Source organism: Colletes gigas, unplaced genomic scaffold, assembly GCF_013123115.1.
Source record: "Colletes gigas isolate AHSC1104 unplaced genomic scaffold, ASM1312311v1 Colletes_gigas_Sc00008, whole genome shotgun sequence".
Taxonomy (NCBI): domain Eukaryota; kingdom Metazoa; phylum Arthropoda; class Insecta; order Hymenoptera; family Colletidae; genus Colletes; species Colletes gigas.
The window spans coordinates 8018783-8046475 of NW_025106637.1; the positions used below are offsets into that span (position 1 = coordinate 8018783).

Here is a 27693-nt window from a genome sequence, read left to right on the forward strand (position 1 = left end):
AAAAAAAAGTTAAAAATTATACCGAGTATTTTCTTATCTTCCACGAATATTTAAATGAAACTGTTATATCTTAATCGAGTTCTGCCCGCGCCGCATAAAAATTAAGGGATTCGTCGTTCACCGATAAGAAAAATATCAACTTCCTTTCATAAAACTAACATTTTTTCAAATATTGATTCCACTGATATACTCTACTTACTCACAGGCGTGTAAAATATTACCATTACTTTAATTTTATTCTACGAGACGGTGAAAGTGAATAAATATGTTTTCTAATGAAAATGCGACTATAATCTTAATTTTTGTCGGCACGAGCACGTACGATAATGAATACATGCTATTGTATATCGTGTGTGAATAAGCGGCTGCATGTTATCGAAATAAATTGCAGTTACGGGCAGGCATAAACGGAATATTTCATACGATATTAATGCGTTAGGATGTGCGAAATATCGCGAACGCGACCAGTTTTCGTAAACGCTCCCTTTGATGCAGTAATAAAGCGTTTACTGTCGCACACAACCGCGTTCCCGGGACATAAACTCCCCTTTATGTCCCTAAACTCTTCCGTCGTTTCCCTGATCATCGTTCACGAATCAGTGGACGCTCCTCGCTTCGTATACATATGCCCCGCGTTTGAATTTTAAGCAGCACTTTTAGCCAGCAACGCTCAACTTTTCCGCCCCTTGATTATGCCCAAGTGGCTGGTGTAAAACCACGACGATGTTTTCGCACTTTCAGTTTCCGCTTTTCTTCGGTAACTCTCCACTCTGACCTTAACCTAGTTTCTGACGACCTAGCACTACGATCGAGGCCATTTAATTAATTTAATGTTCGAACACTTCGTTCGAATACAATCAAGTATTATTATTCAAAAGATATTAAATAGAAAACAAATTGACATTGCTAATTTATGTGCCCTAATATCAGGGAAAAATGATTCCTAAAATTTGTATCTTTTTGTCGAATAAACTTTTTCTTACTAAATCGAAAAGATAATGAAAAATAATGATAGACTGTATACTTTCCTCTTTGAGGAAAAATATTAAGACTTATCTGAAGTATTTGAGATATTTATGTTATACAAAGTTGAACTACTATTATAAAAATTAAATTAAACTACTATTCAAAATTATTTTGCATCAAAAAAATCACCTATGGATGGACAAATGATTTCTAAAATTTGTATCTTTTTGTCGAATAAACTTTTTCTTACTAAATCGAAAAGATAATGAAAAATAATAATAGACTGTATATTTTCCTCTTTGAGGAAAAATATTAAGACTTATCTGAAGTATTTGAGATATTTATGTTATACAAAGTTGAACTACTATTATAAAAATTAAATTAAACTACTATTCAAAATTATTTTGCATCAAAAAAATCACCTATGGATGGACAAATGATTTCTAAAATTTGTATCTTTTTGTCGAATAAACTTTTTCTTACTAAATCGAAAAGATAATGAAAAATAATAATAGACTGTATACTTTCCTCTTTGAGGAAAAATATTAAGACTTATCTGAAGTATTTGAGATATTTATGTTATACAAAGTTGAACTACTATTATAAAAATTAAATTAAACTACTATTCAAAATTATTTTGCATCAAAAAAATCACCTATGGATGGACAAATGATTTCTAAAATTTGTATCTTTTTGTCGAATAAACTTTTTCTTACTAAATCGAAAAGATAATGAAAAATAATAATAGACTGTATACTTTCCTCTTTGAGGAAAAATATTAAGACTTATCTGAAGTATTTGAGATATTTACGTTATACAAAATTGAACCACTATTATAAAAATTAAATGGAACTAGTATTAAAAATTATTTTGCATCAAAAAACTCACCCATGAATGGAAAAATGATTCCTAAAATTTGTATCTTTCTGTCGAATAAATTTTTTCTTACTAAATCGAAAAGATAATGAAAAATCTAAATGATCATAATAGACTGTATGCTTTCCTCTTTGGAGAAAATATTAGGACTTGTCCGAAGTATTTGAGATATTTATGATATACAAAATTGAACTACTATTATAAAAATTAAATTGAACCAGTATTAAAAATTATTTTGCATCAGAAAACTCACCTATGGATCACCAGACTTGCACATACACAGTCGAAGCACCCACGCAGTTCGAACTGGGGTTTCAGAAAGAATTCTTGATGACGCAAACGAATTGGAACCTGCAATCATAAAACACCAAACATGTATTTTAAAACATTTCCAATCGATTACACGCAACGAAACTTCCATTATATTTGCCTTTAAATAAAATATTTCAATGCCCGAATGTGAGTAAATATAAAATATTTTCTCGCTTACGAGACGTTAATGACAGTACATCTAAATTCGAGTTTTAGTTGATTAAAGTGCAGGAGACTAGTACACTCTATTAATATCATATCTCCCCGACGCTGCACTGGAAGCTGCTTAAACTTAATAGCACGGAGTAAGCTCAACGTAAGGTATATTTATATATTTTTCTGTTGCATTTTGGTCGCGGGAACGGTTTCAACATCAAGCAGAAATAAAAAAGAACCACCAAAAGCGTCGTTCCTTTTGACTTAACACGGAAAGACACGCCGAGAGTTCTCCAACATTTTTATTCTCTAACGCTTCCAGTAGGAATTTCGTGGCAAACACGACCGCGAAAAATATGCAATAGTCGCACACAAAGTGGAGAAAAATTCATGGAAAATGTGGAATAAAATTTGCCCATGCGTGACAATCGTCTTGTAGAAAAATTGAATTCTAGAAATCTGGTTAATGTCTCTGTTCATCGAGGTGTTTAAAACTTCGTGTAAGTGGCACTTCCCTCTCGAAAAGCCTTACGTTGTAAATATAAATTCATGAAACCGTCTTTCATTATTCACTGTATATCATAAATACTATTTTTCTGTACACTGCTTTTTTTACTGCACTGCAAGGTAATTGCAAATAAAAAGGTATTTCAACTCCTTTTGAATATTTCAATTTCATATCCTTAAACTGCATGCTTGAAAGTATTTCGGTGAATATTTACAGAATTGTTTTGCATATTCAGAGGTTGCACAGCTCGCGGACAAACTTGAAAAACTCCGGTGTGGCTGTCTGAAAAAACATTGTGCTGCTCCCAGGGTTAATGGAAAGAAACGAGTGTCAATTTTAACAAATTTTATATATTACTTAAAATCATTCTAATTGTTTTCCATGTTTCTCTGCGTTAAGAAACATCGTTCGAGGCTAGGATAAGGCGTTCCCCTGTGAACCTCTGGCCACTTCGGTGAACACTGTGCAAAGCTCCATTGGAACGGGTGTTCTAATAACTATACTTTCCAAATGCTTCGAACAATAAACGATTCAATTAAACTGAACGGATGTAAATTTCTCGCACGCGCGATCGCCGTTTATAGAGAACGTAATACTTGCACACCAGTAAATCTCCGCCGTATTTCTATTTCCGTATCACGCGAGAGTTATTAAGGTCTGTACACCGCGTTGCATTTAGCCAACACCCCATAAAACTGTAAACACGTTGTCGACATTGGTTTTATCGCGTACTCATCGCGACGTGCCGAGTTCGGTTGGATTCATACGCTGCCAGTTAAACTGCACCATTGTTCGGACATGTACGGAAAATGTTCGGAACGTTATTTGATCAAGCTTCCCAATCACGTGGAACACTGTGCCATGAACAGACGGGGGAGGCACACGGTTCAATGCCACGATCAATTTTAATATCGAGTAGAATGTAGCTGGAAACATTAAGCGTCATCGCTACAATCAATTACGTTCGAAGTTTATCGATACCATTCGTTTACCGTTCCATTCCTTTCGCAAATAATTCGGCGAAATTATTTCTAATTACTTACCGTCGACCTCAAATATCCGCGAAATCGTCTGGCGCGATTATTAAACCGTTTACCAAAGTTTCTTTCACGTACAATTTCCTAAAAACGAAAGCTAGAATCGTACAGGGTGTATAATTGGAACGGGTTGTATCTAGAAATTGATAAGAGCTACGAAAGAGTACAATGAATACGATAACGTCTAATTTTCATAAATTCAGCTATGCACCCGAAAAGAATGGAAATATAATTTTATTTTTATAACGAAGTTGCATTTTTCTTCAGCATGCATCTGCATGAAGCATTAGAGCACAATGTTTCGCGAGACATCTCACATTTTTTACGAGTGTACCAATTTTCATAAAGAAGGTACTCGACCACGGTCTGTCGCCACAATTTTAAGCACTTTACCTTCTTCCACCGTGTCAATTTTGTTACGGAGAATATAAAGGACCCGAGTATGAAGATTTTACAATGTACCGCGTTCGAACGCCTTTAATAAAATATACGTATTTGCAAAATCTTGAAACATTTCGCGAAATGTTCCTACCTGTAATAACCACGCTTTTCAAACTCACGAAACTCCAAAGAAAAACGCGTCCCAGATAATTACAACTACGAAAAAGCTGTTCAAAGAGCAAAAGACTGTTTTCGAGGCGTTTGGCTGTCCTTCGACTGTTCGCGAACCGTACAATGCCTAAACGAACGGTCATTGAAATTGATTCGCTTGATTATAACAATACTTCGTCAAGCGCCGGATGCCTTCGTTTCGCGAACAAAAGCGTTTATATTTTATACGAAAATACTGGGCGGAAACTGCGCGTAATTGTACGGCGAAGCGATTAAACCGTACGAATCAAAAAGAGTCGGCCAAGTAATTGCATTTCCTCCAAGCATTTCTCCCTACAAAAATATTTCCACTGTCGTCGCTTCGCTGTTGTTCCCGACGGGAACTAAAACACAAATTAACGTCGGGAAAAAATGTCCTACTAAATCGTAGCAGGTAGGTCGGAAAATGGGACAAAACAGTCCGCATACCCAATGAGCTGTTACAAACGCGTAGTGACCCCCCCCCCTCCCCCTCCCACCTCATCCCCTCCGCGTCTAACTCGAGTTTCCACCGTTAATTATATTCCGGACACGACTCGAAGCATTCAGGCTAAATCCCTATTAGCGAATTCTTCGCGTCCCGCTATAAATTTCCACGGCGTCAGAAATTGCGTTTCAACCATCGTTCACGTCCTCAACCTGGAACATTAGAAGTTAAAGCGCTCAACAGCCGTCCATATTGTCTCACCGGGTCTCCATCAATCGTCTAATACACCGGACTCGATTAATTCTCATTAAATTCTCCAACTTCAACTTCCCTCACCCGCGGCAAATCGGATTAATTCCGACCGCGACGTGCCTCCCCTCCGACACACTACTTCCCGCTACTCGTTAGCCCACATTCAGAAACGATTTGATAAGAGCAATTTGGCAAAATCAGAAAAAAACATCGATTGCTGTTTGTTTCACAAATTTTCTCAAAATATCCTCGGGGAAGGCACTGTAGATTTTACCGCAAACGTAGAAAGTCAACGATTCCGCGGAATATTAAATGCTAGTCGAGTGGGGGTGCTTAATACCTGCACGCCGTATGCTAATACGCTGCAAAGTCCAAGTAGTTGAAACTCGTCGAAATTTCGAACACACGTACCTCTACTCTGAATTCTTGAGTACAACGAGCAATTAAATCCATTTACGAAGCAGACGATTTATTCGAAAGACGTCTTGGGGGATTTTCTCGGTATAACGATGTGGATCTATATGCAATGATTACGCAGTTTGCTTCGAAGCATGCGCGAAGTGGCCACGGAATAATTGAAATAGCCATATTGTTGGCTCTGTCTATCTTTAATGATTGTTTTGAGTGAATTGTCTTTCAAAAACTAGGCAAACGAACTCTGATCTGAAAAGTAGGCCTTGTCATAACAGTTCCCCGTGAGAAGTAATTCGACCACGGATAATTAACACGGCGTTCAAGGGGGCAATTATACGCTGGTAATTTTAAGAACAGCGTCGTTCACCGAGTCCTCCCAACAGTGTTCACTGAAAATCGAGCAGGCTCATTTTCCGTATACGCGTATCGAGTTAACACGCCGCTCGTACCTTTAACACGATGTTTCGAATACAGAACAATTTTCTCCGTTACTTGGAGGCCAATGGCCGAGCTGTACGAGCCAAGAAATTTCCATAGATCCTTAACGCGCCGTTGGCGTACGCAAAGCGACAGACTTTGCGGCCGACGTCGCGTCGTGCATCAGCCACAGGTGCCTTCTCGCAGTCTCGCCGACACGAGGCGTTTATGGATGTTGTAAAAGCGTCATCCCCCTCCTACCCCCGTTCGGGAATATATCGGCATCCTTCGGCGCGCCTTTGTAGCGTCCTCCTGTCGCCGGTTCTCACCCCCTCGAGCACCCTTCTCGATGGATGCAACGCGAACGCAAAATGACCGACGGTAGACTCCGCTCTCGCGTACACGGTGCTCTCCTGCACCTAACTTGACTTTGATGACAGGAAAAAATATCGAAGGAATCCCTTGCTCGCTCGGAACGGTCGAATATTGTAATAAGCAAACTTTTCTTTCGGGGGTCATATTTTACTTTCGCGCGGAATATCGTCGAGAACATCGATGGGTTCTATCTTTGATGGAAACAAATTCTTCTTCGCGATGAAACACATTTCGAGACGTTCCTTTTTGATTACGAACATTTAATATTCTAATACGAATCTATGAATAATAATCTATGTCGCTGATGACCCTGTTGTCGACTCGACGTTAAGCTATCAATTAAAAAAGAAATATTCTTTTATATTCTGACCCCCTCCCAAGGGCTGCTTAGATTTTAAGAAATAATTTCTCTGATCTTATTTCTGAAAAATAGTTTAAATTAAACCTCCTGGATGCTTGAGTTGATAACGTGCATTCGAAATATTTTAATTAACAATAAACTGAAAGCACTATGCATCTGGATAGCGGACTAGCCAGCGTTATTTTCGCCTGTTCTTCGCGTTTCCTAGTCCCCTGTGCCTTCCTGGCGTGGTATTAAAATCAATACGGTGTGCGTTTGACTGGTACACTATATTCGCCGCTATTACTGCACGCGATAGCCACGGGGGTCATACGTACACAGACAGACGGATACGTCTCCGTCTCTCTGGCTGCTCCTTCCTGATGCACGCGGGAATTGTACCTGCAACTGCAACGCCTTGCACCGGACAAGCAACCGCTGCGATATGCCCGTGCCCTGTTGAACGTTTAACCGAACCGGATAGTTCAGCTATCGAGTGTGAAACTGCTACTGTTACGATTCGGAACGAAGATGGAAGGGGGAGTGGCTGCTTGCTGGACGTGGTTCAAAGTCGTTGGATAATTTCATGCTAAGTTAGTCAAACTGGTCCCCTCCAGGGAGTCATTCGGTGCGAAGGAAAATTGAACACGGGCGAAGAAACCGGTATCGAGAAGTTGCGACAAGATGGAAAATAGGCGGGACGGGGCAAGAGGACGAACACGTAAAAGCCGCGACATCAAATAGTGTCCAAGACGGCGACGATGTCACGTAACAGCTGCTGCTAATAGCCTGTTTAACCGGCAGTCCGAAACCTCTTATTCTCACGGCTAAACTAATTATAGCGTCGTGTCTTAAATTTGCGCGTGTTGCGTGTCACGGGTCAACATTCCGTGTGCACAAATAGCGTCTGGCATTCTTTCGAATTAAGAAAACCGACCTGCGCTCGGAGACTCGCGTCGCGAGTAATTAAGACGTTTCGCTTGGCCAGTTTCACGCCAAACGCAACGATAAACGTGGAACATCCAACCCTCCGAGTTTCTTTCGCTTCTATCTTCCGATCGAACTGTGTTATTTTTAATTTTTTAGTCGATACTCGAGAAATTATACTTTATTCTGTATTTTTATTTGTAAGAAAATTTGTATTATAAACGTATCGAATTAATTTTGAATAACCGTTACAACAACCAGTTGTTTCCATATTGCAAATAAATGAATCATTCGATTTGTATTAAACAAGGTCTAATATGCATAAATGAAATGCTTTTCAAATATTTATACGAGTATGCAAACTCTGGTGAAAATGACAAATATTTCTATTTCATTGTTTGTAACTAGAATGGATCATTAGCTGTACATACACAGAGTGTTGGGCCAAATATGGAACAAATTTTAATGGCAGATTCTGGAAGCCAAAATAAAACGAAAATTAAGAATAGCAATTTGTTGATTGAGGTTTCGTTAAAAGACAGCCCTATTAATACGCATTATTTGCATTTTCAAACATTAAAATCCTCCAATCTCTTTAGGACTTATGATGCTTTGAACATACACATGAAATTTCAGTCAGACTAGTTATGGTCAGACATATTTTCAGTAACGAATTTTTTCCCGGAATGTGTGTAGGAATTCGGGGGTATATGTATTGACTAAAAATGATTATAATTGACCCCTGCAACCGAAAATATTTTTTCCAGAATGATTTCAAAAAATTTTTTTTCGTGGAAAAATTTTTCCACGTATTCGAATTTTTTTCTCGAAACTGCGTAGAATTTCGGGGGTATGTGTATCGGCCAAAAATGATTGAAATTGATCTCCTCAACCGAAAAGAATTTTTTCAGAATGATTTGAAATTTTTCTTTTCGCCAAAAAATTTAAGCACCTACCTGTCGATTATTCTTAAAAATTCGTTTTCCATTTTTAATAAATTTGTTTGACATTCTACGGAAATTTTGTTTAGTACTTTTTTGTAGGTATCCATAAACTCTACTTCCATACCAAATTTCATTGTGATACATTCAGTATTGTAGAAGTTATGGACGTTTGAAGATTGGACCATTTTTATGGAGTTTTTGTCATTTTACGGGGTCAAGGAACAACTTTTTTAATATTGTTAGAATTTCTACACATTCTTGATCAAAATACGCGTTGTTTGCCGTTTGAAACATTAGGATCCTCCAATCCGTTCAAAAGTTATGACGTTTTAAAGATACGCATGAAATTTCACTGCATCATTTCTTGTCAGAAATTAGAGTTCGGTCAGGAATTTTTTTCTCGAAAACGCGTAGAATTTCAGGGATATGCCTATTCACCAAAAATGGTTGTAATTGCCCCCGCAACTGAAAATATTTTTTTTAGAATGATTTGAAATTCTTTTTTCGACGAAACATTTCAGTAGAATACCTATTCCTGGTCAGACATTCTATTTTCGATAATAAATTTTTTTCTCGAAAGTGTGTAGGATTTCGGTGGTGTGTCTATTGACCAAAAATGATTGTAATTGACCCCCGCAACCGAAAATATTTTTTTTAGAATGATTTGAAAAAATGTTTTTTCGCCGAAAAATTTCTCCACCTACTCGAATTTTTTTCTCGAAAGTGGGTCAGATATCAGGGGTATGTCTAATCACAAAAAATGATTGTAATTGACCCCCGGAACTGAAAATATTTTTCGTAGAATGATTTGAAATTTTTTTTCTTGGACGAAACATTTCAGTAGAATACCTATTCCTGGTCAGACATTTTATTTTCGGTAATAAATTTTTTTCTCGAAAGTGGGTAGGATTTCGAGGATAAGTCTATTCGCCAAAAATGATTAGAATTGATCGTCTCGACCGAAAATAATTTTTTCAGAACGATTTGAAATTTTTCAATTTTGGTATAGATAAATTTCACGCAAAGAGCCAAGTTGTTCCAGGCTTTGTATTACAGGGTATTTACTCCGTGTAAATAATGAGAAATTCCCGTTAAAAAAGTATCCGAAAACACGATTAATAATATATCGCGAATAGAGCTCGCATGAACGCCGACTGCGAACCGGTTAGGATTTTCCATCTGCGCGCTTAATCACTGACTGTATCAAATGACGTGCATTGTAACTAGTGGCATGGCGGATAGAATACTGTTGCGGAGGGAGTTACATTTGATACTAATTAATTAGCTACTGTCACTTCCCAGCGGCGTGGTCGTCCGCCACCAAGGTTGCGGCGTGTACGTCAGTAGCTAGGCAGTCGCACTTGGATCAACGTAATACCTTGTGCGCACGACATCCAGAAAATTAGGGGTTTAATTGTCCTCGACTGCGCTCGCGGCTGACTCGACAATTCACGCGAGAAACGTCATACAACCGTGATACCTGCCAGGCCAGCGATACGATTTTCATCGTTTCCTTTTCCGCGCCTCGTACCGTCCCGTTGTCTACGAGTTCTCGTCTTCCGGTCGATTCTTTTTTTTATCCACCGTACGAAAATGCGTTTTCCCCGGCGAATCTGGCAAATTGGAGTCTCGCCGCGTGGCCCCGAAAAATTGAAGTTGCTCCCGCCGTGCAATAAATCCTTTATTAGAGAAAGTTGCGGAGCAGCGGCGAACCTTCCACGAACGAGATCCGGCGAAAGCGGCGGTGGAAAACGCGATGGGTAAGCATCCCCAGGCGAAGTTAGAAGAATTCGACGTCGTAGGTAGCGTTTGAGTAACACGGATAAATTGTTGCGGGGTCGAAACCGCTCCGAGTCCCGACCCCGGGGAAAGTGCATCGCGAGTTTTACGCGGATGGGTCCGTTATCGAGAATATCGGGCGCAAGAACGAGAGCAACGGGAGTTAAAATTTTATGAAGCACGGGTTCGCAACGACGCGCGATACGCCGTTGAAGCTGAATTGCAATTCGAGATGTTTCTCCGTTGGGTGGTATTCGCCGGGCAACAAAAAAGTCTAGACTGGATCCGGATTGCCCGACGTCGAACGGCGATGTTACATTTAAAATTTACCGCGACCTCGTTGGCGATCCTTTGTTTTGCAATTTGAAAAATTGCGAAACGGAAAAGACCCCTTTATTGGGAAAACATGTTGCTTCGCGGGACTAATCTCGCGTTCTGCGTTTAAATTCCGAATATGCATACTGGAGGGAAAAAAACATTTTTAATTCTTGCCTTTATAGGAGATGAAATAATATTTAAACGTGTATCGTGTATGTTTATGAGATAATTGTATTTTTGCACTATCCTGTTCTAGGTACATCAGTCACTGTCGTCTGTACCTCTGCTGCTTAATGAGCTTGGATCAACTGAATGGTCTTGGATTACCATCATCATACAATACGTCACCTTCGCTTCTATCCATATTGTTAGAAGCTCAGCATTTCTCGAATAAGTGCACGTTTGACTTCGCTGATCATTTTTATTCGATGTTGTAGTTTTTACAAAAATAAAATATTGTTGGAAACACCTCGAGGCTATTTCTATTGTTTAATGAATATTTGAAAGTATTCGTGTAGTTTTCAGTATAATTTCAGTAGGATCGTGTTCGTGTTTACCTTGAGAGCAGCATCGTGATCAAAAAATCGTTAAAGGATGAACGTAATTTGAAACGCATCGACCCTTCGAAAAAGGATCTGCGAAACGTCGAGTCGAGGGATCTTAAAATATTTGTTCCCGCTGAAAGAAATTAGACATCGTTCCGGGAGCATGTCCAAACCACGGGTCTCGCCCCAATCGCCATCTTCCCCCGGAATTGATCCCCGGGTAACTAAGTTTGTGCACGCCACGAATACAAAATGCCCGCACGCAACGAGCCGCAGCTACGGAATATCGTAGTTATAAAGCGACGCAACCGTATAACAGGAAGATGTATCGCACGGTTATTTCTTTTAATGTTGATGGCGACAGGGAATTTATTACCTGGCGGCGGCACATTTGAAAGCAGCTGGATCATCATAAAACGTTAATGAGAGGGCGCGTATTGTGGCCATCCATTGATATGGTAACCGCGAAAATTCTGCTTGCCCGGTAAATACCCGGTTCGAATACACGACGCCGCTGCACCGAACGCTGCAAATTTCGTGGGCGTTTCGTAAATGCGTGGAAATTGATTCGAATGTTTATTTAATTGCATCGCGCCAACCACCAACGAAACGATTGTTCTTTTTCTTCCAATTAATAGTTATCGGATCGATATCCCGACGTTACCAACTACTGTGTGTACTCGACCAGCGAAATGCAACGATCGCAGCGTTTATTTTTGCAAATGAAAAAAACATTTTGGCCGAGTTAAACAAATTTGCCGATTCGTTAGCCCGCGGAGTTGCGAGTTTACGGGTCAGGGGAATTTTTGTTCGATGTACTTTACGTTCAAAACGGTTTCGAATGGCTGGTTTCTGAGTTCGAAGTGATTTCAAATTTTCGTTTTTTTAATTTTCATTAACGGTTGTATTTAAACGTGTCGTCACTAGTTTTTAAAGCACCATTTTCTATCATGAAGGCATCAATAGAAGGTTTTCGAACAGTGTTTTGAATTGTATATACGACCCGCGCAAAATCGACTGTGCGAAGATTTACGATGCATCGATCGCTGTTTAAAAAACAGGCAAATCTCCAATTCTTCCGAGCTGCCTAAATAGGATTCGGAACAGTATTGTCCATAAATAAATAACTGGAAAGCCCCGGAACCACAAAAACAGACGTCGCGCGTATCGTTAACTAAATCCTCGTCGCAGACTTTAAAACAAACCCACAGTACGAAAAGATTACTGTCAGCTTTGAATCGAATAAATCCCATTAAAAACGCTCGAGATAAAAACAAGTACTTAAACTGCTCCCGGATAATCTGATAACGGGGCGCTCATTAATTGCCGGATCGATTCCCCTGACAAAAAAAAAGTTCGATCGGACACGTACGAGTCCACCCAGGGATCGAGCCATCAATTAAAGCCAACAATAAATATAAAAAAAAAGCAAAATTGATATATGAAAAAAAAACGCCAGAACGGAGAGAATCACGGGAACAAAAGGAACAGAACGAAAACGAAATCGTCGAAAATGCGGAATAGGTAATCCGGGCTAACAACGCATAATACTTCAAACGCTATCAGACTGTCGCTCTTTTGCTCACGATTTGAAAACTCGCCATGGGGCAGGGACCGTCCAGACTGCCACGAAAAACATGGATCTTAATAAGCCGCGCCATTCAAACGTCCAGTTCAAACGGCCTACCAGGGATTACCGGACGGGCCGAGAGTGAAATTCTACAGATATTTCCTCTTTCCCGCCGATACGACGGCAGGTAAGCGTACTTTCTGCTTGTTTAGCTCTCCATGTTGGATTAATCCGTCTGTCGATGAAGAGCGAGGGAGAAAGAAACGCGTTTGGGGGGAGGAAGACAAAGAGGAGAAAAAAAAAGAAGAGGAAAAAAAAAAATAGAAGGGAGATCGTGCGAGCGAGTCGCGAATATATCCTGAAGGGGCCACTGGGCTCTCCGAACTGACGAAGGCGCGCCAGGATTTGTGGCCTTGATTTATGCCAAAACTGGCGCCGTTTATTATCGGTACCGCTGGATGTGTGCATGCGTGAAATTGGAAACGCAGACAAGCGTCCATGCAAATTTAACCCGTCCGTCTGCCTCCGCACGCTATTCACCGCGCCCACCCGACAAAGAAGGAACTTTACTGTCTAGCCCCGCACGCGCCCTTCCCGACCACGAATTCAAACCTAACCGGCACACCATCAACCGGCTACCGCTCCTTTCTAGCTAACCCTTTCTGCCATCCGCTCGGGAGAAATTTCAGATCCTCCGAGGAAGGGTCCGTGACTCTTCAACGTTATTTCCGCGAGCCAACTTTTTAATCGTCTTCCACGGAAGAATCGTTAAACGCGTCCAACGCCACGCCAAACTCGAATCGTCCACGGAAACGATACTTTTGGACGATTGGAAACCAGGGTACCCACTCATTGTGCACTCGTAAAGTAAAAAACTATTATTCTCACTTCAAAAATTTATTGAAGGATCTGACGCAAGGATACGCGCGTACAGCTCAAGACGGAATGCGTGGAATCCTTCGAATCCTTCTTCTTATTCTCCTACCTTTACGTACCCCGATTACTTCCGACCTTTCCCGACGAGTCTACCGACTACCACGCGAGCCAAAACTATTTGTTTAAAATTCAAGAGTCCAATCTAGATTTATTTCCTGTAACCAAAGCAACAATGTACCGGTACAACGAAACTGGCTGGATTCTGAGTCATTTATTTGTCATCAACTAAGTCGTTACATCACTTTGATTAATGGTACGATTATGTTTTGTTGGGGAAAGAACTTGCGTGATACCACGAAGAGAAAGTACTCGACGCTGCCCGTAAGTAGGATTACAAGTGACAATGTAAACACAGCTGGCCACTGGCTCAACCTCTGCTGCTGTGGACGCCTGACTTGCAAAGTTGCTGCGTGTTAACAATGAGCAAGTGTTCGGCGGATAAGACGATGACCCTACCAATAGAGTTACGAAGATAATTTTAACAATTCCGAATATTATTTCTGTCTGATAAATGGTATCTGAGTTGCGCATTCGAAGAAATAACAAATAAATATTAAAGGCAAGAAATGGCTGACGAGCATTTGATGCACGAGCTCGGTGAATGTAATTCAGTCGAAGGAAGATGTCTGTATGCAAATCGTTTCCTAAATAGGTGACTGCCAGACAGGAGCGCGTCTCGGAGAATATACGAACGCCTCCCAGGCACAAGTTTATTTAGAAAACGAATGTTAGACGGCGGTAAAACAATCGATATCAGAACTGTTAATCTCCGAAGAAAGGACTCTGAATCACGCTGAATTGGTTTCTTGACCAATCGATCAAACTATTTGGAGGAATTCTTAAAAAATTCCTCGGATTTAAATTCACTATATTTTTATTTGAAATTAAACCTTACTCATTTCTTAACTCCTCCAAATGGAAAATGAAACGATATATGAAATTAACATAAGAGCCTATTATTTTATACCTAGAAAACAATTTCACTGTACGAAATCATCTTTGTTCGACGCTGAAGACGTAAAACTCATGCGTGTAGTGTGAAAGGTTAACTACTTAGGAAGAACATCAACTAACTTGTTCCGTGAAACAGTCCACCCGTATCGTACTCAATAGCAATTGACGTATCGTAAGTCCACGCGCATAGAACAGGGACTCTAATTTATGGGTCAGTTTCCTCGAAGCCAAGGGACTCTTCGACGTCCCCGCAGAGCTTTCACGCAGAACGAACGCATCAAGCTTATAGGCGTTGCATGTAACGTGAAACCGTCCTAAATTTGCGATCGAAGTCTTCTGTTTCCATTTATAGACTTAGGCTTTCAACGTTGTCTTCGAGCCAACATCGGAACCTTCGTCGAATATTAAATCAGTTTAGATAACCAGAACAAACTTGCCTTATCAATAATCGTGGGTGTAACGAGGGAGGAAGCGGGGGGTGTCGGGACGCAATTCGTGTTAAGCACACCCCAAACGAACGTCCACCTAGGTTATCGTCCGTTAAAACAATTTACTCCGACCATAAGTTAACTGGGATACTATCAATTTTTAAACGAAGAAAGTGTTATTAATTCTACGCGTACCGAATCTAAATACCAGAACTATTTTTAATTGGAAATCTCATTTTCCAATTTCAATAAATTGATGTTAGTTTACGAGACTTTGTAAAATTTCTTTTTCATCATTACCGTTACGCTTTCATTCATTTTTACCGTGTACCTCATTAGGCAAACAATGCCTACAGCACATCATTACGCGATTATTTTATTTTACATCGTTATCTTCATCCCGCGGTATTCGTTTCGTTTCAGCATATGATTACACTGTTATTTCATTTAGTCGGCACGCGAGCACCCTCTGTTTGAAGAAATTGTTGCGCCACTGTTAGTAATAAATATTAAGAATAATACCAACGAGTTCAAAACGAGCAAAGTTATTATAGTTACTCTTCGAGAATTAATCAGAACAAACAGAGACGTTTCACTGCTAGCACTGAAAAGAAAGACGAATGTGCGACATTTTTTAACGGAGACCGCGTAGCGTGACAGTATTTCAGCGGAAAACAGACTAATTTGTAACGCAAAATTTGAATTCTTAAGACTGGAATGACAGGAATTTCGTATATTTCTCGCCGGACGACGTGGCTCAAGAGATTAAGCAGTAGACGCTGGCAACGTTATAAACAGACTGCTAATTTTATGCATTTCCGACGTATGCTAATACGAAGAACGCGTACAAAATGCACGCTGAATACACGTTATAAATTAATATAGCGATATTAATATTTGACTTTGCATAGTTGCATAACGTTTGCATACATTTGACATATGCTTTTCGTATTGGTATATACCATAAACGCATCGAATCCGTAATTGTAGATATAAATGATTAACAAGCATATTAATGATTTTATCAACATTACCAAAATCTCATTTTAATATTAATTCCATTATAACAGGAATAATATATTTTAAATACGATAAAATGCACTCGTTTCGATCTTATTTAATTGCACCTGTTATTCAAATTTTAACAGGAATATAATAAATATAAATCCATTAATGGTGTGGTAGTTTGTAATTGACGATAATAGATCGATTTTGAAATTATTAGTCCTCGAAATTCTCTGGTTTTTGGAGCAGTCGAAAATATTATACAAAGGACGGTATATATATTTTATTTTTTTCGTTACAGTAACTCAAGCTTAACACGTTTCACGTCCATCGGTCGACTGGCGACCACTAATGAACTTTCCATTTACGTCGCGTTGGTCAAAAGCGAACGTCATTATTGACTTTTATTCGAATATTTATAACGCGTAACCACTTATACCCCACGGGGCAACAATTGTGATTGATAGCGGAAAACTAATTCCATTAAAAATTCAGCGAAATAAATTTTCAGCCGCGTAAATTCCTATTGATCGTACGACTGCGAAAACAAGTATAATCGAGACATCGTGCATTTTGTATGTTCGATGTTATGTAGCTGATATTTTAAATTGGTCCATTTTAAGTCAAAGACAGCCACAATAATGATAAATAAATCTTTACGAAATTTCACTCCAGAATTTAAGCATCCTTCGATTATTTTGGAATTTTTTTAATCAACGACTGCAAAATAAAATGTGAAGATTCCGCTGTTTCGAGAGCATCTCAATGGCTATTTCACTCCAGAATTTTGTGTCATGATGACTATATCCGTCATGCGTAAAATTTTGTTACAATTTGATATTTACTAAAACTAAATAAAACTAAATTATATTTGTAAATTTTAATATGTTTAAAATGTTTAGAGGTCAAGACGAAATGAAACAAACAAATAACAATTATAAAAAAAAACGCATATACTACGAATTTATTAGTCATCGCAGAAGCAATTACGGATTCATATATTCATTATGCATTGCACCATGCTTTGCTCAACGCCATTCTCTAACAGCAAGTTAAAGTAAGAAATTGATTTTTTATATTTTTCTTTCGTTCATATGCAAAATATTTATGTTAATTTAAGTAAATAAATAAATGTGTGTAATGAAATAAAAAAAAATAAAAGTCACTTTATTACAACCTAATTTCATATTACACATGCTCTGTGTTTGACGACTATAAAGAGATCGTCACAGTTAACTGGTTAAGCATCCTCCAATTTTTATACACATTTTATAACACGTTTCTGAGCTTGTAGAAGCTGGATTTTTTTAAAACAATGAACGCAGAACATCATTGTGACTTACACCACTTTGAACCCGCTATTATAAGAAAATTGTTCCTTTTCACGAAGAAGATTAACGAGACTTTCCGAGCAGCCCAATATTTACTTACACGACACGTCGAGTGACAGTTTGCAAATAAAAACGTGGAAAATTTCAAATTCAACGGCAGAATTTCGGCCGAGAAGGGACGGGAGCCGGTTTGAAAAATAACAAGAGACCTCCGCCCGTCCCCGGTCAATTAACCAACAATCTGACAACAAAACGAATCTCGCGTGGCACTCGTCGAGCGCACAAAGACCGAGCGAATCCAAACTCTTCGGTTATCGACTTTTCACTCGGCCGTAGCCGGCATCAGGTAACTCGGTTGAATTCAATCGCCTCGATTTAATGCTGCAAGCATCCCCCAAAAGTGTTAACCCTCTTAACCGCGCGGGAACGGTCCCGACAGCTCAACCAAAGACCGGTCCTCAACAATGCCGTGAAATTTATCAATGTCTTCGTAATTGATGTCGGCCATCAAGCGGTCTGAGGCAAAGTAATGTCATCCAGGACGTCGTGGAAAAGTAATGTCACGCCGGAAGAACAACGGTCCCGCCCGGGCCGAGACATTTACATGACTGTTTTCAACCGTTATACCGTTCCTCGTAGTATTCGAAGACGTCTCTCCTCGAGCGGAAAGGCAATGTCGCCCGGTGTACGATCGTGCCAAGTACACGAGGTGTTTGCGTATTGCATATTACAACCGCCCGTGCCCACCCCCTATCCCTCGCTACGTCTACAAGCCGTTACTTGGTACTTTTATTTCCACGATAGAGGCTCGGTCTCGTTGCACGGTATCCGTTCTTTCCACCAGATTTCCGTCTTATTGTGCCGCTTCCCAGTATGCTGATAAGGGGAACGCCTCGGGGCGCAGAAAGGAAGTGTCGGTGCAGCTTGTAATCTCGAGAATTTTATCGCCCGCGTATAGAAACACTTTTACGTGTTCCGTGCGAGATACTGACACCGTGACAAGCTATCTCGCGACACCGGGAATGCTCGTTTCGACGCTCGTTCTCTGCTTAATTATCGATTAATAACTTTCCCAGACGGAGCCAGATAGGATCGAACGCGGATGGAAATTTCCTTCGAGCCTCCACCTCGCCCGTCGAAGACTTCCGGGATCACGACTTGGTATTTCTATAATAGATTAATTTACTCGTTTTCACTTTTTTCCGACGATTAACTTTTACGTGGAAGAACAGTGCAACGATTACCTACGAAAGCAATTATGCGAAAGTGTCGAATGACCTCGGGAGTTAATCAAGGATTGATACAAAGTTTAATGGTCGTTGATCGAGAAATAATGAACAAACATCTTCATTGCCCTCGATATCTCAGCGATATATTCAGCGAACAATTTGAAATACTGTTTTTAAATAGGAGTTCTCTTATTTCCAATATATTTGAATAGCTCGTAATTTCTCCACGCAGGAAACAGATCCATGTTTCTCAAATTTATTTACAATTTAAATCGTATTAAATTTCTATCTTTGGATTTCGTGTCGCTCGGATTCGATTCGCGATAAATTCTGCGCGCCGTGTGCGCGTCTTACTTTTAAACTATATAGACGCGAGTGACACTGTGAAACATCGGTGCATTCTTATAAAGCTTTTAAAGCCGAAAGCTCGGAAGGTTGAGCTTACCATCCCAGTCGATCGTCCTGTACGGATAGCCATAAATCATAAGCGACCGTACTGTTTCGTAGCCCCATTGTACTTCAGTACCGACGAAATATTTGAATATTTCATTGACCGGCGAAGATAAATAAAATAGCAGCACGCCTCTTCCTTCGGAATCATCGCTGCGGTACGATTTCTCGCGGTGCTACGATCGTAATAAAGATAACAGCCCGCACACGCGATGAAATTTCGCATCGGAATGAGGTGGTCTATATCTCGCGCGAGATTGCAAAGCTCACAAAAATTGTGATATTTCCCAAGAATAATAAAGGAACTACACGGCACATCTTGAGCGATGTAATTTTTCAATAAAACTGTATTTCGCGCCTTCGAAGCCCTCGAATTAACCTAATTCCATTCTACAGAAATAACAAATAGCACCTCTGCATCAAATGACTATTTGTGCTCCGTTTTAAACGTACATGCACATGGTTGCACATTTATTTATCAAATCACTTAACAGTGACCTGTACATTTATATTAGACATTCACAAAGCTCAACAACACAGTTTAAACAATAATATAAGTAGCTTACGAATTTGAATTATATGTTGATGTAATTATTGTCTAATAATATAATCAAATCCATGAAATTCTGTGAGAATAAAATGTACGATAAAAAGTGAATATTTTGGGAGGACCTACGTGGGAGAAAGATGTACGAGATTTTATTCAAAGACGACTAAACGAGAGGAGGCTATTGATATATAAATGTTAAAACCTTCCGTGGATACAATTCAGCGTATCGATTTACTCTAACGAAGAACGTTAAGACCAGCAATTTTCATTTAATCTGCCATTTCGAATCACGATTATTGTTCGATGTTTCATTAATTCCGTTTTATCGATCCTCATTTTCGTATTCATTGCCCGTCATTCCGGTAGATGTGGCTTGTTGGTACACCTTTTCACCAAAAAGTGGTAAATTAATCCATGGATTTATTTATATTGGATCTCGATAGACGGTACGACGCAGAGACAGAGGGTGCGTAACTTGCAATCGACTTGTTTGACTTCCATATATCATTGTTTTCGTATTTACTCTCGTTCTTTGTGCTCAATACAAACGGCCAATATTGATGCAATATTTGCCCGCGATAACGAAATACGACAGTGGTACTTTAATGCTTTTGCAACGCTTCCGGAGCACCCACATTTCATCGATCTAATTCTAAGCAACGATAATGGTGGATTGTTATATTTTACATTGCAGAACGAACTACTTGCTAAATGTAAATTTGCAACGTATTCTATCTCGATCGATTCACGTGAATAGAAAGAGAATTACGCAACTTATCCACCTTAGTGATTCTCGATCTTGATGCAACGATCTAGCTTTATTTGGACCACATGGTATGTTTTGGAGACAAGACTGAACCGCAATGTGTTTATTTATTTGAAAGGAATGGTTTTCAATCAACCATCGGTTAATCTGTTTCTGGATATGATGTGATATTTTAAAAAATAAACCAAAAACATAGGTAGAATCTGTTCATACGAGATTCTGTGCTCGAGAAAATCAACTTTGGAACCACTCAGGGTGCACAGACGTCTTATTCAAATATGATTTTATTGGATTTTCCTATGCATGTAGAAGCAATCAATTTAAAAGTATATTCTAACTCAACAAATTCCAATTAGAAATTAAAAATACCGTGTACTTTATTATCGATATTTATGACATAACGATTCGTAAGAAAAATTTGCAAAAAATGAATAACTTTCAAGAAATCTGTCACTAAAAATACACAATCTTTTTCCCCAGATTAAATAATGTACAAGACATCGAGAAAAATACCGCGTACTTTATTATCGATATTTATGGAATAACGATTCGTAAGAAGAATTTGCAAAAAATGAATAACTTTCAAGAAATCTGTCATTAAAAATACTCAATCTTTTTCCAGATTAAATAATGTTGAAGATATCGAGAAAAATACCGTGTCCTTATTATCGATATTTATGGAATAATAATTCGTAAAAAAAATTTGCAAAAAATGAATAACTTTCAAGAAATCTGTCACTAGGAATACACAATCTATTTTCCCAGATTAAATAATGTACAAGACATCGAGAAAAATACCGCGTACTTTATTATCGATATTTATGGAATAACGATTCGTAAGAAAAATTTGCAAAAAATGAATAACTTTCAAGAAATCTGTCACTAGGAATACACAATCTATTTTCCCAGATTAAATAATGTACAAGACATCGAGAAAAATACCGCGTACTTTATTATCGATATTTATGGAATAACGATTCGTAAGAAAAATTTGCAAAAAATGAATAACTTTCAAGAAATCTGTCACTAGGAATACACAATCTATTTTCCCAGATTAAATAATGTACAAGACATCGAGAAAAATACCGCGTACTTTATTATCGATATTTATGGAATAACGATTCGTAAGAAAAATTTGCAAAAAATGAATAACTTTCAAGAAATCTGTCACTAGGAATACACAATCTATTTTCCCAGATTAAATAATGTACAAGACATCGAGAAAAATACCGCGTACTTTATTATCGATATTTATGGAATAACGATTCGTAAGAAAAATTTGCAAAAAATGAATAACTTTCAAGAAATCTGTCACTAGGAATACACAATCTATTTTCCCAGATTAAATAATGTACAAGACATCGAGAAAAATACCGCGTACTTTATTATCGATATTTATGGAATAACGATTCGTAAGAAAAATTTGCAAAAAATGAATAACTTTCAAGAAATCTGTCACTAGGAATACACAATCTATTTTCCCAGATTAAATAATGTTCAAGATATCGAGAAAAATACCGTGTCCTTATTATCGATATTTATGGAATAATAATTCGTAAAAAAAATTTGCGAAAAATGAATAACTTTCAAGAAATCTGTCACTAGGAATACACAATCTATTTTCCCAGATAAAATAATGTTCAAGATATCGAGAAAGATACAATATGTACTTCGCGCCTTTAGAATGAATTGCTTCTTTTATTGTTTCGAAAAACCGACGTGTTATGGTTAACTGACGTTCCCTGTCGATTATGCATCCTTTTTGCTCTCCGTTGTGTAACCCTAGACAGATTTCGTTTCAGTTATCCGGGTAGCGCCGGGTACCGCCCATTTACGGGACATGAATTATAATAGTAAATTCGACGAACAACATTCCTGGCAATTTTCGACGGAAGCAACGAGGACAATCGGATTCCCCCGTAACCACTCGTCGCCAATTTTTTCCAAGAACCTCCGGGAAAAAGTTGCCTCCGTAAAAACCTCGACTCGTCACACCGAACGCATACACGCCGGGTATGTACCTACGTGCTTCACGTTTCGGTAGCCAGGCGATCGAATTTTGCGCTACTTGTACGGCCCGTACCGCCTCCCCGCCCGCGCCCGCCTGAATTTAATTTACCCCTGCGCGAAACAAGTTCTCCTCCCTGCTTTCTTCATCTCCACTTTTCGCAGCGATCGTGGAATGTATCCCGCGGACTACGACTGCATATATCTGCCCGGATTATATTACATGTACACGCGAGCAGACACCTTTACGTACACGACGTGCCTCGGCTACTTTTCGACGAGCACAACAAGATCCCGCACCAAAAACTAATATGCTAGAGTGCACGTAAAAATATACCGGTTCGGGTCCCAAACAGAGCCGAACCAGCGACGCCCCGAAGACTCCACGCTAATTTCTCATCGGGGAAATAACTTGCTGAATAATTCCATAGTTCGACGAATCCGATTATTGCTAAGGCATTCTTTAAAAATCACCCCCATTAGCGTTATGGCGTCGACGTTTCAACCACGTTTCTGCGCTCGGTGGAAATTCTCGAAGGAGGTATTAAACACATTTTCACGCGGAGGAAGGGTAATTTTCGAATTCTAAGCTATTTAGAAACTGGTGTTTTGTACCGAACGCTTTCGATCGTTCTTTGGAAATTAAATGGTTCTGAAGAGGAGAAAGACACTAGAGGAAATCAATTATTTAAATGGTAGAAACGAATAACAAATCTATGTAGAGATATTATAAAGGATATAAAATTTCAAAAGTTGATAAGTTATTTATTAATTAATAATCAAATACTGCAATGGTGAAGATAAATTTTTTTACTCAGAATTCGTGAGCCTAAAATTCACAGATCCATTAATACACAAAACGTTCAAAGTTAAACAAATAAGACGAATTTCTACTTTTGTTATAAATTGCTATTTTTAAATAAATATCTGTACTAAATTAAGGAAAACAACAAGAGAATTATTTTTCTTTTTTATTATATACCTTTACATGTAAAACACTGTGCACAGTTACAATTCTCACATACAAAGCTCAACTGTTATTCAATATCAATAATTTTCGTGTTCATATCGCTCCATTTGCCCATCACAAGCTTGGACGTTCTCCTTAACTTCCGTTTACCCTAATTCCTCCATCCACGTTGATTCGATTATTCGTAATTTTATAGGTTTTCCACCCGAAGATTTCTGAAGAGGATCGAAACGTTGCACGATAACGTTGCAACGATTCTTTCAGTATTCTGATGGTAATTCCAAAAGTTTCGAGCGACGTTTACGAATAATGTCCTCGTAATAGACTCGCAATTGCACGCGAATTAATCCCTTCCGGGCGTCGTAAATGAACGATACTTTTTTGTACGCGGAACAATACTTGCATACGCGTATCCGTTTCAATTTTTGGGGAAGAAATCGCGATGCTTTGGCCGCGAACGCGTCGGAATAGAAGCGTTCCGCGAGGTACACGCGCGAGAGCATATAAATTTTTCTCCGCGGACGACACCAACACGACGCTCGTATTGAAGTGTCGTGCTTTATCGGTGAACGCGCCCGTCATCCGCTTTCCCCGGCAAAGTGAAAAAACAAACTGGTCGTAGCCGGAATTTTGAGCCTGTGATTAAATGCATGAGGCGCCGGTGAATTAGATTAAGTACTCTTGGGCATAGATCGTGCTTCAGAATTTCGCCCCACCCCATCCTCTCCTTTCCCGTCCTCCACCGCTTCTCTGCAGCCAAACCATATACCCTTTTCGGTCTCTCTCCCTCTCTTTCTCTTATCGCCTATCCTATCTCGCTGTATGAAATAGAGTGGTAGGGAAAATTCATTGGCTCGAAAATTTCCAGCCACGAGCTGTTGCTCCCGAGCGAGAATGATGTCCGCGTTCATGCGCGTTCAATGTTCGATTTCTGGCTATGCATTATTTATCGATTATAAAACTCGGCTCGTACGCGCCCGCTGTATACTGTCATCGAATCTTAAGGGCTGATAATACCAAACGATCGAGAGACTAGATTTTTCGCAGAACGCTGCGAACAAGAGAATTCAGAAAAATTTGAAAACTTGCGCGCGAGCAGAGTAGTTTATCCGTAATATAAAGCCAATTTTCGTTCGCGCGGAATTCCGGTCTGAGGAGACGAAATCACCACCCTGAAAGAAATGCAAATCTGTCTTTGAGGCGAAATATTTTCAGAATGGCGAGAGATATTGAAAACAAGTTTATCTAAAAGTGGAGTTCTTCTTCTATATTTACCAAAACCAAGAACAAACAATTCTCGAAGAATCCATATTTCGCGAATTGCGTATTGGCTGCTTGTTTCGACAATTATTGATCCTCGGTTGTGTGGATACATAAAAAAAGAATTAAATTGTATATATTTTTCCAATATCTACTGTTTTAAAAATACTTCATGAGAAAGAAAAATCTGCATTTGTGTCAAGCGATTTCGAGTGATATCATCCCCCCAGAACCGGAATTCTGGACGAACGAAAAACGATTTTGTAATACGGATGATCCACGCTATGTGCATACAATTTTTAGATTATCAAGTAAATTGACGGTGATTTAATTTTCTCACTACTTATTAATGATAAATAAATAAATACTTCTGTGGTTTACTAACACACCTACGATTCTTGGACTGTTTTATAATTAGCAGATACTATGTAGAAAAATAACCCTATATTAGCTAATCAAGATATTCGCACACTAAATACGTAATAGAAAACTCCGTTTATATTTGCACTATTCCCGTATGGTGCTATTTTCTATTCCAGAAGTCCAAATTGAGTGACGTAGCTAAATAGAGTACGGTTGAAATAGAACCCTTCTCATCCGCATTTCCGTTACCTGAATATTTCCCAACTGAAACATTGCACTATTCGAACGTTTTAGTATTTGAACATACAGTCGTAAAATATTCGTCGTTCCTCAGCAAAAATTTTATCGCGATTCCTTTGCTATAAATTGCATTCCATTTTTCGCCCGAGTCCGAGAAAAATTTATTTACGCAAATCAGCCTGCAAAATACGCCATCGACCCTTCTTAACTTAGCTTGGACCTTTAACGCCTATGGTACCTATCTTCAACAGTATTGATTATACGTAACAATTAGGTCAGAGACCTTTATTACTCCTTCATTTATCTGAACAAAGAAAATTATAATCGTACATCGAAGCTTTTATTAGTAATAAAGTAATAAAATTTTATTTCATGCATCTCTTTCCTTGCTTTTTTTTAAAATAAATTTGAGGGATTCTATATGTTTTACGATAAAAATAACTCTTGCATGTTCGATCTCTTCGACGTTCGAAATATAAATAATTTTTCGCGCCAACTTCGTGTCCAAATATCAGTGAAAAACAGAGCTCTAAAACTTATTTCAAGTATATTCCCCACAGAATGACACTTCCATAGCGACTTTATTTTCGAGCTCGGCCATACAGTGGCTACATAACGGGCGGGTGCAATTTTTTAGAATATCTTTACTAAAATCGAAAGCAAAATTACTCCGGAAACTTTATTGTCGTACTTCGTATAGAAGAAACAACGCTGAATATTTCAAAATGAAAGTTGTTCAGGCTATTCCGTGTATCTTTGTCGCCCATAGTGCGCGGAGACGTACTCGTTCGCGGACCAAAAGCTTCCAGTGTATTAAATATTCCGCGACAAAGTGAATTTCGTACCTGTTGATTAGATAAAACGTCGTCACCGCTGTCACGGCGCAGCCGAACGTTTAAACCGGCTGATAAAAAAAAAAATAGAAATAAAAAATTCCGCTGCTCCGATATCCCCGAACCCTGCATATTAAAACAATCGTCGGAGCAGAAACCTACCGACGCGTTTCGACGAATTGTGGATGTGAACGTCTGAAAAAAAGACGCAGCGATTTTCCATCCTCGTGTTTTCAACAACGACAGCGAACCGGGTGAAATTAACTCGTCGATTACGCGGGCATTTTTAATCGACGATGAAAAACGATTATTAAACCGACGCGACGCACGAAATGTAAATTCCATCGGGCGATCACGGGGTTTTGTAATTGCGATATAGCAGAAACTGATAAGGTACGTATGCAAATCCCAATACGCGAGCATTTTCATTTTTTATCGCAGATGTTGCGCGATCAATCCCGATTCAATTCTCATTTCCCGAATTTTCATTCCCCACATAATTTATAAATCTACGCCCGGCCCGTAACCGATAAAAGATTGCCCGCGATATGGGAAAGCAACAGCCTCCGTTAATAAACAATTCACCTTTGGAAACTACCGATTTTTCCAGTGAAAGATTGTCGAACATCTATGCGATCGTATCTCGGGAAGAAGTTGAACTTAACACTAGATTTACGGGCATTGATCGATCGGGTATGTTGACGATTATCTTAAAATATGATTTTTCTTTTAATTAGAATATGTATTCGTGCCATTGTAACAATCAAATTCAATATAAGTTGTTAAAAAATAATATTTACGTGTTCTGCAATTTGAAATATGGAACCGCAGACATTCCATAAATCTAGTGTTAAAGAAGAAGAAAAACGTACGACTTTTCTGTAATATACAAAATAAAATATGAAGAGAGAAACGACACATACCGGGAACAGAAATAAGTGAAAAATTTCTGTTCCCATCGTGTCGTCTGTCGGACGATAATCGCTAAAAATGTTTTGAAAAAGGTCGCGAATGTGCGTTCCAGTGTTTAACAAGGCTCCCCTATAGAAAATATTTCGTCACGTAGGGAACAGTCGCTCTCGCAAAAGCCCTCAAATACGTCGTTGTTGCTGATAAAGCGCAACGCTCGGAAGCGTGTAAACGTTAAAGCACGAAGCTGAGGGATTACAATCGTTTCGTATGTGACTTTGTAGGTACGTGAGCAGTGCCATCTCATTTCGGACTACGCGTCCTGGAGTTTAACAGGAACCTAATAAACAGCCATTTACCTCCGTCTAACGTTATTTTGCTTTGTATGTAGCCAGAGGCATTCAGTTAGTTACTTGCCTCGGTACACACATACCTGGACCTGCTCGTGGGGTCCCTGTCACATTCCGCGCGAGGTACGATTATAAAGCTTCTAGCAGGATTCCGCCAGTCGTTTATTAGGAGAACGGTTCCCCGTTGGGGCGCGCGAGGCGCAGAATTTGCGAGCAACGCCGCGACGAAACGAGATTCTCGCGATATTTCCATATATTCTTTTTTTTTTTTTTTCACGGGTAACGTCGACGGCCATTACGCGACACAATCGTCGCGATAAGCTCGTCCGCTCTTGTTTCGAACCGGGGCTCGTCGAAA

The 27693-nt window shown here is 39.1% G+C and overlaps 1 protein-coding gene across 4 annotated transcripts in view; it reads right to left on the reverse strand.

Moving 5' to 3' along the window:
* Positions 1-27693, reverse strand: part of LOC122396804 — a 346801-nt gene that overhangs the window by 256975 nt on the left and 62133 nt on the right. For all 4 annotated transcript variants that reach the window (XM_043395502.1, XM_043395501.1, XM_043395499.1 and 1 more), the window contains exon 3: positions 2096-2193. The gene's annotated coding sequence lies outside the window, so the exon portion shown is untranslated. The remainder of the gene's footprint in view (positions 1-2095; positions 2194-27693) is intronic.